Here is a 9,058-nt window from a genome sequence, read left to right as displayed (position 1 = left end):
GGGGCCCCTCGGGAAGATAAACGCCCTCCCTGCTTTAAGGCCCTCTCCTGAAGTGGGCAAAAGGGAGGCCCAATCCCCTTGGGGGCAGGCCCCTGTCAAGCTTAAGAGCAGGGCTGATTGGGGAAGTTGGGCCCTCCCCTGTTATGCACAGACGGGGCCGATTGGGAGGTTGCAATCCACCCTCAGTCACCCTCAAAGTAGGGCTGATTGGGGGGTTGGGCACCGCCCCCTGTCACACTCAAGGCAGGTTCAATGGGGAGGTTGCGGCCCCACCCCCTGTGATGCACAGAGCAGGGCCAATCAGGGGGTTGGGGTGCTGCCCCCTGTCACTCACAGAGCAGGGCCCATCAGGGGGTTGAGGAGCTCCCCCCGTCATGAACAGAGCAGGGCGGGTAGGGAGGTTGTGGCCCCGCCCCCTGTCACACACAGAGCCACAGGGCGATCAGGGGGTTTGGGCACTGCCCCCTGTCACGCTGATCCCGGTGCCGGGAGGCATATACCCTTTTACTATATAGGATAGAAGCCTGGTGCACAGATGGTGGCTGGCTGGTTTGCCCTGAAGGGTGTCCTGGATCAGGGTGGGGGTCCCGCTTGGGTGCCTGGCCAGCCTGGGTGAGGGGATGATGGCTGTTTGCATCTGGTCACACCCCCTTTAGGGTGGGGGTCCCCACTGGGGTGCCTGGCCAGCCTGGGTGAGGGGCGGAGGGCCGTTTTCAGGCTGGCGGGTGACTGAAGCTCCCAACCTGTCCTTTTTTCCTTTTTTTTAAAAAAATTCTGGGCCAGCTTTAGCTCTGAGGCTCGGCTCCAGCTATGAGACCTCTGCTGCTGAAAGCAGGTTTCTGGCCTTTGTTTACCTTCTGTTTTTGAAACAATGTTGCGGTCCTGCTGGCTGAAGCCCAGGGTTTTGTTTAGCTTCTATATTTGTTACAATGTTGCTTAGAGTGCAGCTGAGAGGCCGGCAAGGCAGGCGGGGAAGCTTGGCTTCCTCCATCACTGAAGCAAGCAAGCCTCCCTGTTCGCGTCAGCTGCCTGGCTGCCGGCCGCCATCTTGGTTGACAGTTAATTTGCATATCTCACTGATTAGCCAATGGGAAGGGTAGCGGCCGTACGGCTAATTACCATGTTTCTCTTTTATTAGATAGGATAGATATTTAGGACTATACCTTGCCCATAGTAAGGAATCAAAGATGCTATTTGTAGTAGTAATACCAGTAATGGTAGTATTAGTCATAGATCACACTGTATTTATAAAAATAAATAAGAAATAACAAACATTAAAATGTTTAGAAATATTCATTTATATCTTCTCTTAATATAAAAAAGAAAAAAAATAAAGCTGGAGGCATCATACTTCCTGATTTCAAGCTATATTATAAAGCTATAGTAATCAAAAGAGTATGGTATAGGCATAAAAACAGACACATAGATACATGAAACAGTAGACAGCCCAGAAATAAATTTATGACAAAGATGCCAAGAACAGAAAATAGAGGAAAAACAGTCTTTTTAATAAATGGTTTTGGAAAAAATAGACAGCCACATGCAAAAGAAGAAAACTGGACCAATATCTTATACCATACACACAAAAAATTGGCTTAAAATAGATTAAAGTCTTGAATGTCAGACCTGAAACCATAAAACTTCTTGAAGAAAACAGGCATTAAGCTTCTTGACAATAGTCTTGGTAATAATTTTTTGGCTCTGTCACCAAAAGCAAAGGCACAAATAAAAAGAAAAAATAAGTAAGACTTGTAAAGTAAAAAATAAAAAAGTAAAAATGATCTTTAGAGCAAAGGAAACCATCAACAAATTAGAAAAGCAACCTACTGAATGGGAGAAAATATTTGCAAATTCTTTATCTGATAAAGGGTTAATATCCAAAATATATAAAAAGTTCACACAATTCAACAACAAAAACTTGATTGAAAATAGACAGAGATCTGAATTAGATACATCCGAAGAGGACATGCACATGGCCAACAGACAAAAAAGTGCTCAACATCAGTGATCCTCAGGGAAATGCAAATCAAAACCATAATGAGACATCAGCTCATACCTGTTAGAATGGTTATTATCAAAAAGCCAAGAAATAACTGTTGGCATGGATGCAGAGAAAAGGAAACCATTGATATATAAACTGGGAATGTAAATTCTTATAGCACTATGGAAAACAATATGCAGATCCCTCAAAAAATTAAAAGTAACTACCATAAAATAAATAACTTCCACTTCTGGGTATTTATCAAAAGGAAACAAAAATACTAACTTAAAAAGATATAAGCACTCCCATATTTGTTGTAGCATTATTTACAATAACCAATACACTGGAAAAAACCTAAGTATCCATCAGTGGATGAATTGATAAGAAAATGTCATACATACATGCATATACACACACACACACACATACATAACAATGGAATATTATTCAGTCATAAAAAAAGAAGGAATCTTTCTATTTTCTACAACATGAATGGACCTTGAGAGCATTATACTAAATGAAAGAAATCAGAGAAAGACAAATACTATATGTCACTTTGTGAAATCTAAAAAAACAATGGAACTCATAGATACATAGAATAGATAAGTGGTTGCCAGAGGTGGAGAGTGGGGGTAGAGGGGTCAAAATGGGTAAAGGGAATCAAAAGGTACAAATCTACAGTTATAAAATAAGTCCTGGGGATGTAATGTACAGCATGATGACTATCTATATATATAAAAGCCTAAGCAACTGGTATGACCAAATGACTGGAACAACCGGAAAGACCAGTCGACCAGTCGCTATGACGCGCACTGATCATCAGGGGACAGACGCTCAACACAGGAGCTTCCCCCTGGTGGTCAGTGCACTCCCACAGCCAACCTCCCACGGCTCCTCCCCCAGGCTGGCCCAGCCCCGATGGGCCCTGATCACTGGCCAGGCCAAGGACCCCACCTGTGCACGAATTCGTGCACCCGGCCTCTAGTAGTTAATAATATTGTATTATATATTTGAAAGTTGCTAAAATTTTAACTATGTATGGTAATGGATGTTAACCAGATTTATTGTGTCGATTATTTCCTAATATTTAGAAATATCAAATCATTTTGTTGTATACCTAAAACTAATATAATGTTATATATCAATTATATCTCAAAAAATAATATATACAGTGGTATATGCAGGATACACTGTATCAGGATTATGATAGATTTAAGCAAATCTATTTACTAATATCTATGTGAGCATTTTAAAGGTTTAATAACCAATATGGATATTAGTATAATATCACATAACAGCAAAAAAATGTAAAAGCATAATTTACTAAGAGGTGAATATGCACCAAATCTATAAATACTATCTTTCCTTAGACTGAACTATACTCATCAAGTCAGGTATCTTTGCATCTAAGTGGGACATCTTTGATATTTCTATTTGATATTTCTATATATCCACTGAATTTGGTTCTGATCACTAGAAAAATAAAGGACATGCATATATAGAAACAAAACTCATGGTCTAAAACAGATTATTATCAACCATAAGGGAAAAAAACAGCCACTTGAATCTCCATTAACTTCCCAAATGTCATTTATTTCTCACTGCCTCCCCTCATACTCCTGCCATTTGACCATTTGGTGAATCTCATTTTGATCTAAAAGAAGGAAATATTTTACATTGACAACTTCTGCATTACACTAGAAACAACAGAAATATCAGCAATTACAATTGCTCTAGATAATGTACTGTTTCTTTTCCCTCTAGCGTTAGGTGAATCCCTGGAAATCATTGCCAAAAAAAAGTGAGTGAGCTGATAAGACAATTGCCATGGTTCTGTTTTGTTCAATCATCCTGCACAGTAGGCATTGAAAGTTAAGCAGTAGGACAACACACACTCGTCCTTTACCTTCTGGACTGTAAGAAACGGCCTAGAGTAGCATAGAATCATTATTCCATATTCTTTCCTAACAAAGATGAACTCTGTGGTATGAATAACCAAAAACTAAATCCAGACAAATTCTAGACCGTATTATTTGTCACATAAAGCCTTGCCCAAATCTTCATAGAAATGGTCAGGTCCCATCTTGCGAGGCTGCCAAGCACTTGTAATTCAGCAGGACTGACTCCTGCTGTCCAAGGTGGAACGCCACATTGAATGATGACAAATCTGGCAAATCTTCCTGGCAAACTTCCCTGGACCTCAGCCATGGACATCCTTAGTGGCTTGTACCAAGCTTTTAGGTAGGCCACCTGCTTGAGAAAGATGAGCAAAAGGGTGAGGCTAAGATAAAGACCTTTTCCACAATTTTCTTAACCTTGTCTAAACCGAAAGACAACACCTGGTTTAAAGTAATTGTAAATTATATCGTTAATAACTGATGCTGAGCTTTGATTATCAGGGCAATGTTTGGAGATGGAATATTGGTAGATTCTTGGTGCCATCCTGAAAAGGAGTCCTGCACCACTCGAAGTCATGTCTGGGAGCAGCTATTCAAATTAATATTAAGGAGTTTTGATCTGGCTGTTTTGTCACTGCCCATGCTGAGAACCGACATTCAAATACTACAGTCTGTCAGTGTTTCACTCTCAGACCTAATTCCAGGCCATTAGACATAGCTTTTAGTTATAGTATTCCTGCCAACAATTCCTGGATGTACTAGAAAGTAGGCTAAAAGCAATTCTTTCTAGAATAACAATGATTTCCACATAACAGGAACCTCTTTATAGATGATAACTCGTATTGACAGTTTGTAACTCACTTGACTTCCTGAAGCAGTTTCTTTACTGACAAACCTCTCCATTCCTACTTTCCCACAAACTCATCAAATGCTATCAGACCAGTCTTGTAACCTTGAATGTTTAACTGTGGAATGCCTTAAATATGAAGATGCTGATATTGTAATATTTAGCACTTAATATCTCTATAATGTTTCTGAATTCTGAATGCATTTTTTATTTATATCCAACTTACACCCCCAAAATTCAGACCTGATTTACAACAAAAAAGCAAACTACCAAACAAATAAACCAAAAATCACACTGGACTGTACAATAAAGCTGACATTTTTTATTAATTTTTTAAAAATATTTTTTATTTATTTTTTTACAGAGAGGAAGGGAGAGGGATAGAGAGTTAGAAACATCAATGAGAGAGAAACATTGATCAGCTGCCTCCTGCACACCCTCTTGGGGATGTGCCTACAACCAAGGTACATGCCCTTGACTGGAATCGAACCTGGGACCCTTTAGTCCACAGGCTGACGCTCTATCCACTGAGCTAAACTGGTTAGGGCAAAGCTGACATTTTTTTAAAGTGAGAAATCATTTATAGAGACTGAAAAAATAAGTCTACTGAGAATCTGTGTAGAATAATACATTTAAACCCTAATTTAGATCTAGATTTCTTGGTAGCTATATCTGAATGGGAAACATAAATATTATATACTTTTCACTGTCTACAGAAAAAAGACATTTTCTTATTATTCTTGTTTTGATTATTTTTATTATTACTTTTCAGAGGAGCAGAAGAGCCATTCTAATTTTGCTATTTTTGTGTCTGGTACAAACTAATCAAACAGCTCTTTTATGTTATTTTTTATTATTATTAATTTTTTTTGAGAGAGAGAGAAAAGGCGAGGGAGAGAGAGGAAACATCTATGAGAGAAATATCAATCCACTACTGGGGATTGAGCCACAACACAGGCATGTGCCCTGACCATGAATTGAAACTGTGACCTCCGTGCATGGGACAATGCTCAAAGAACTGAACCACACTGGCCAAGGCTCAAACAGCTCTTTTAAAAACATAACACAGTCAATGGAAGCTCTTTTAAAAACATAACACAGCCTTACAAATCATAACTTCCTATAATCAAAGACATACTCATAGCTAAGCTCTTTGCTGAGAAATAGTGAAAGTCCCAGGCCATTCTAAGTATGGAAGACTAGACAAACTACACTGTCTTCCCCTTTAATGCAGGCCCACATTATGACCAGTATAGACAGAGGTAGCTGTTGTAGTTTGTCATCTTTCCTAGGTTTCCAGACACAGTGAGTCAAAGCCCCAAGTGCTGCCTATACTTTTCCTTAAGGAAAAAGCCGCCTGGAGTAATCTGTACAAATAGGGGAGGCATCTCATAACGTGCAGGTACAGAAGGCTCAATATTTGTAATACAGCATACATATATTAAAGGAAAAAAACATTTTGAAATTTCCTTATTATGAAAAGAAGGAAATACTGGGAAGAAGTCTAAATATACTGTAGGCACTAGAGAGAAAACCATCCAACAAATGAGAGTGAACTAAAGGTCCATCAAGAAGTAGCTAGAAGCATATGAGTAAAATTCAGCTCTAAGAATATAGGAATAAGAACTATTTAATGAGGCAGCATCGGGGAAGTCAGATAGCAGGCAGCAGCATGGCCCCACCCCAACCCAGGGGTCAGTTGCAAGATTGTGGAGCCTTCGGTGAATTGGCAAGGTCAAGGTCAGACCACAGACCAAAAGACCAGAGTTCTGAAGAGATTAACAATAATCTCTATTTAAAATTCCTTATTACCATTTCAACTAGGTAGCCCAAAATGTCAGTGTTGAGTCAGAGGCATTTGGCAGAAAAAGAAAGCAAAGTTCTTACCATACTCTTGATACGTTGAGCAATTCAAAATTTTTCTTAAAAATTGTGTTGAGAATTTTGTTCCAAACAAAATGGTATCACCATTAGGCCAAGGTGAAGCAAAAATATGAAAAATGCTGTTTGGGCCTCATGATCTCTGAGATACAATGCACACTTTAGTTCATTCTTTGCTTTGTTTTCTTTCAAGGAAAGATAAAAACAACAAAAACCTTACAGATGAGTTCTAGGAAGCAGATTGATTGGCACTGTGCTTTCTGAAAGTCCTCAAGTGCACATTTGAAAAGTTCAAATTCCTAGGCAGAATCTTAACTAAGTTTATGTTGCCTGTGGTTATCTAGTTAGCTTTCTTTTTGGTGGATGCTTCATCCTATTAAGTTCAGACAGAAGTTGGGAGGGGGATTGCTACAGTGATATTCCCCAAGTGACAGCACAGAGAGAACAAACAGTTCAAAAGAGTCTAAACTGTTAAACGGTACAAAATATTCAGTCATGAGACCAGGTCAAGATTTAGATCTAAAGTAGATGTAGGAGGAAAAATCCATCTCAGCAGTTCCCTACCTCAGAGTCTAGCAATTAGTGCTGACAGCTCTCCCAGAAGATTGGCCCCACCTTCCCTTCCCATCAGCCCTCCCACAAGTAAAGCAGCCCCGCCCCAGTGTGATCACAAAGCCAAGACTGGCTGAGGATCAGAAAGTCACCTATCTTTGTAACTGTCCAATGCCTTCAGTTTAGAAACAAGCAAACACCCAAGAATGCATGGTCTTGACATTTTGGATAGAATTAAAACAAACTTTCAAACAATAAAACTTTATTGCTGCAAAAATTATTACAAGTGAATTCCACCCTATCACATGACAATATTCCAGTAATTTCTCTAGAAGGAATAAAAAATATTAAAACTCAAATCCAACATACACTAAAGCATATAATGCTAGAAATGTTGACAATTCTATACACCAGACTCAGGATTCAGTAATGCTTGTGCCTTTGAGCCGCTATATTCACTCTTTCTCCCACACCTTCCTTATTGCTTGTGAGGAAAAAAACAATTTTAATTTTAAGTGAGCTAAGAGAAGTACAATAAATTTACATGTAAGAGTACAAGAAAAGAGACATAAACTCCATGTCTAAATTTTAAGCACAAAAAAGTAAGAATATTTAAGTTAAGGATGACCCATATACTCACACACATATAATTTTAGCAAGTTCCTTACTGAACATATTTTGGGCCCTCATAGTACAGTTCCAGGTATAATCTTGCTCAGAATATATATCTCAATGATTAAATCAAGCTATTAGATATTATTCCTAAACATAAAGTATCTTCTACCAGGTATATTAAGATTGAGATGAAAAGAAACCCATTTGTACACTGACTAAATATGGAAACATGACTAAAACCTATGTCATTCTGGTGTACAATTAATATCTTATAAATATAGCATAGATAACCTACCATCAAGTAGAATGACACTTTTGAAATGCTATTTCTCTGTTCTGTAAGCCATGACCAAATTATCTTGATCCTTTAAATAAATACTAGGTCATTGGGGAAAAAAAATAAGATGAGTGCTAATCTTTAGGTAAAAGCAAAAACCTCAGTCATCTCAGGACACCAAGAGTTTGAAAGAAGACAGCACTTTTTTGGGCATAGGGTTGACATTTTCCACATATTTCAAGAAGGTTTTACTGATCTAAAATTGTAGCAGATGGGGAAGCAGCAAGTGTGAATTCAGCAAATATACAAGAGACAAGATTCCAGACTAGGCCAGCCACTCAGGCCTCTCACAACTGAGGTTAGGGGATGGAAATACTTTAGAAAAGATATAAAAGTGTGTGTGTGTGTGTGTGTGTGTGTGTGTTGCATTAAAAATATGAGTGTTTTTATGTATGACATGCAATGAATCTAAGTCCTAGATTGTAGGACAGAAACAATAAACACGGGAAAAAGGAGGTAAGAGTCAGACACCACAGTACAAAGAGGAAATAGTTCTCCATCACTTTGCAGACTAACTCAAAGGTTCCTATGCTATTAACCTCAGCAATATGCTTCTCTAAAGGCAAACTCGTATTTATTTTGACAATCACATTCCAAACACTCATCCTGCCAGTTGTTTTGGAATTGTAAAACAAACCCACACAAACACATATTGAGTATTTATAAAATCAGAATCCCTGGATTCAAATCTTACCTATACTGCATCCCAGTCATGTGACCATAGGAAATATCTTAGTCTCTAAATATTAGATGTAAATTTGAAATAGTGGTATTTACACACTTTGTTGTAAAGATTAAATGAACTCTACTATAATTAAATTACTCAACATTTTCTCATCTTCACAGTTTCCAAAAATCTAAGAATAAGGTGTAATAAAATTAAGTGATATAGATGTTTTTCAAATAAATATGCTGTCCAAATAAATATATCTGTTTGGGCTAAAACT

Source organism: Myotis lucifugus, unplaced genomic scaffold (assembly GCF_000147115.1).
Source record: "Myotis lucifugus unplaced genomic scaffold, Myoluc2.0 scaffold_12, whole genome shotgun sequence".
Lineage (NCBI taxonomy): Eukaryota > Metazoa > Chordata > Mammalia > Chiroptera > Vespertilionidae > Myotis > Myotis lucifugus.
This window is presented reverse-complemented; position numbering follows the sequence as displayed.